Consider the following 3,051-nt stretch of genomic DNA (forward strand, 5'->3'; position numbering starts at 1 on the left):
GGTAGGCCATTTAAAACTGAGATGAGGAGGAATTTCTTCACTCAGACGGTGGTGAATTTTTGGAATTGTTTATCCCAGAGGAATGTGGAAAGCTGTTGAGCACGTTCAAGACAGAAATTGATAGATATCTGGATACTAATGACATCAAGGGATATGGGGATAACATGGGAAAATGATGTTGAGGTAGATGATCAGCCATGATGTAACTGAATGGCGGAGTGGGTTTGACAGGCTGAATGGCATACTCCTGTGTCCTTTGTTTCTCACTCCATAGATACTGGAAGAGGTGCTGAACATTTTCTGATTTCATTCAGAAAATAAGTTGTGTTGGTTGTGAATGTCTGTAGAGAAGCAAGAATTTTTAATTCCCTGATCAGGAATCCAACCTGGGCCCTGGCAGTGAAAGCACCAAATCCTAAAAACTAGACCACCGTTCAAGTTAGCTGCTTTTCCATTTCACTTTCAGCAGAAAATTTCTATGATTCTATGAAGATTTGATTTCATGCTGTAAATTTCTATGATTCTGTGAAAATTCAAGTTCGGCCGTGGTCATTTTACACACAGAAATCTCGTTCAAATTAATGAAACCAAGTGGCGTTCGCACTCATTTACTGAATATGCCATTTTCCTAAGAAAGATTGCAAAGATCTTCATTAAAATACATTTCCCTTGCTTTTTTCAATATTTCTCACTCATTTTTACAGTTTGTTTTGTTTCTAACTGTTCCACAATATCTAATTGATGCCAATAAGTATTTGTTTCCAAATAGAAAATGGAGCTTAGTGTCACTTGGTTGAATAGCGTAGAATACAGCACATGTTATTTTGATCAGTTTGCACATCAGTGATCTCCCCACACAGCCAACTGAAGAAAGCAGTACCAAATTCACTGCCAGTAGGGTTTGAACCTGCACAAGGTGACCCTCTCACCTGCGGGAACGCCCTCAGCCCCCTGCTGACCGCGTATGCTCCATTCACACTCTCCTCCCCCCCCCCGGCTGATTGACGGCCGCTCCGGACCAATAGGAAGAGCGGGGGGGCGGGGCTGGCGGATCCTCCAAGACATGGGAGCCAGTGAGGAGCGGGGCTTGAGCTGGTTGTGGGCGGGACCGCCCGCTCCTCCAGTCGCGCCCACTTTTGCTATTGGTCCAGAGCTGCCGTCAATCAGCCGGATATTGTGCGCTGTCAGATGAGAGGCCGCCAGCGGAGCTTCGAGGACCGAGCGCGGCTTTCGGTTTGGATCATGCGTATTAGGAGTGATGGCGGTGCAGAGATGCTTGTGAGAGTCGCATCCACAGCCGGTAAGGGGTGGAGGGAGGGATGGAGCCGGCGGCGACGTTTCAGAAACACCCGGTGTAGGTATCAACTCCCCCTGTAAGGAGCTCCCGGTTTGCATGGAGCGGGATGGCAGCTGCGGGGATTGGGCCTGGGGGAGGGAGGAGGGAGGAACCATGTGCCCCTCCCCCATTCCCAGGTTCCACAAAGACTCCCCTTGGACTGGGCCACACCTGAGCAGGACTGGCTCAAGGTGCAGGAAGCTGCTAGGCTGAGCTGTGGACTGGGAGGAGTGGGGGGTTTGACTGACAGGCCTGGGGAGGGGGATATCAGGGCAGGTACACACACTGCTCGTCCCCCTTTTCCTCCTGGGATGTTTTACTGGAGTCGTGTTGCTGTGAGTGTTGGACTGTGTTGCCTCTCCCCATTCTCCCTCCTCCTCCCACACTTAAACGTTAACTGATTCTGCCTCCACAGATACTCCTGGCCTGGCTGAGTATTTCCAGCATTTCTCCTTTTATTTCAGGTTTCCAGCATCTGCAGTATTTTACTTTTATTTTATTGCAGGCGTTGCTCGCAGAACTGGTTTGATAAACACAAGACAGGCCAATTAAGTTCCGATGAAGGGTCACTGACCCGAAACGTTAACTCTGCTTCTCTTTCCACAGATGCTGCCAGACCTGCTGAGTGATTCCAGCATTTCTCGTTTTTATTTCCGATTTCCAGCATCCGCAGTATTTTGCTTTTATTATAGACCAATTAAGTGCCAGTTTATATTGGGGTGGAAGTCAGACCCTGACCTGAATAGGTCCTTTTTGTTACGTATGAACATACGAAGTAGGAGCAGGAGTAGGCCACTCAGCCCCTCGAGCTTGTTCCACCACCCAACAAGATCATGGCTGATCTGACCTGAACTCTGCATTCCTGGCTACCCCCAATAACCTTTCACTTCTTTGTTTATCAAGAATCTATCTACCTCTGCCTTAAAAATATTCAAAGACTCTGCTTCCACTGCCTTTTTGAGGAAGAGAGTGCAAAAGACTCACGACCCTCTGAGAGAAAAAAAATTCTGCTCATCTGTCTTAAATGGGCGACGCCCTTATTTTTAACAAAGTAATTCATGACAACGCTACTTCATCGGACACGTCATCTGGATGCGCCGCGGTGCGCACATGCGCACACGGTCTCATGCCCCCTGCGCATGCGCTGCGGTCCGACCTGCCGGTAAGGTTGTGCGCGTGCGCAGATGACGTCATCGCGTTATTTCGTCTTCCTCGCCAACGCGCCAGTTTGGCCTCTGCGCATGCCTCAAAGCTTCAGCGCGACTTTTTGAAAGTGGAAGGAGGAGAGGTTTCGTCGGGCATTTTATCTGAATTATTTATTCATTTTGGAGACTTGCTTCATTTTTATTTGACACAGGAGATTGTTCCAAGGTAAGTTGCTCTGCCTTTGTAAGTTGCTCTGAAAACATTTCCATTGTCTGGGCCACCGCATGTTCTCCAGTCCCTGTTGTGAGTTGCTCTGAAAACATTTCCATTGTCTGGGCCACCGCATGTTCTCCAGTCCCTGTTGTGAGTTGCTCTGAAAACATTTCTATTGTCTGGGCCACCGCATGTAGCAGGATGAAGGCACAGTGACTGTGATTTCTGGCGCCAAACAGTACACACTGCAGATACATGATGGCCAGGCTACCTGCAGCTGCAGCTGCATCTTCTCCATTCAGACTTTGTTGCCCTGCAAACATGCTGTTGTTGTGCAGAGGCATCTGGGTCTGCCT

General features: G+C 48.6%; 1 protein-coding gene across 1 annotated transcript in view; it reads left to right on the forward strand.

Annotated features, from left to right (window-relative positions):
* Positions 1–1,327: 1,327 nt before the first annotated feature.
* Positions 1,328–3,051, forward strand: part of LOC137372355 (zinc finger protein 229-like) — a 17,326-nt gene continuing 15,602 nt past the window's right edge. Inside the window, exon 1 of the mRNA XM_068036244.1 lies at positions 1,328–1,354. The gene's annotated coding sequence lies outside the window, so the exon portion shown is untranslated. The remainder of the gene's footprint in view (positions 1,355–3,051) is intronic.

This window comes from Heterodontus francisci, chromosome 7, assembly GCF_036365525.1.
Source record: "Heterodontus francisci isolate sHetFra1 chromosome 7, sHetFra1.hap1, whole genome shotgun sequence".
NCBI classification, from domain to species: Eukaryota; Metazoa; Chordata; class Chondrichthyes; order Heterodontiformes; family Heterodontidae; genus Heterodontus; species Heterodontus francisci.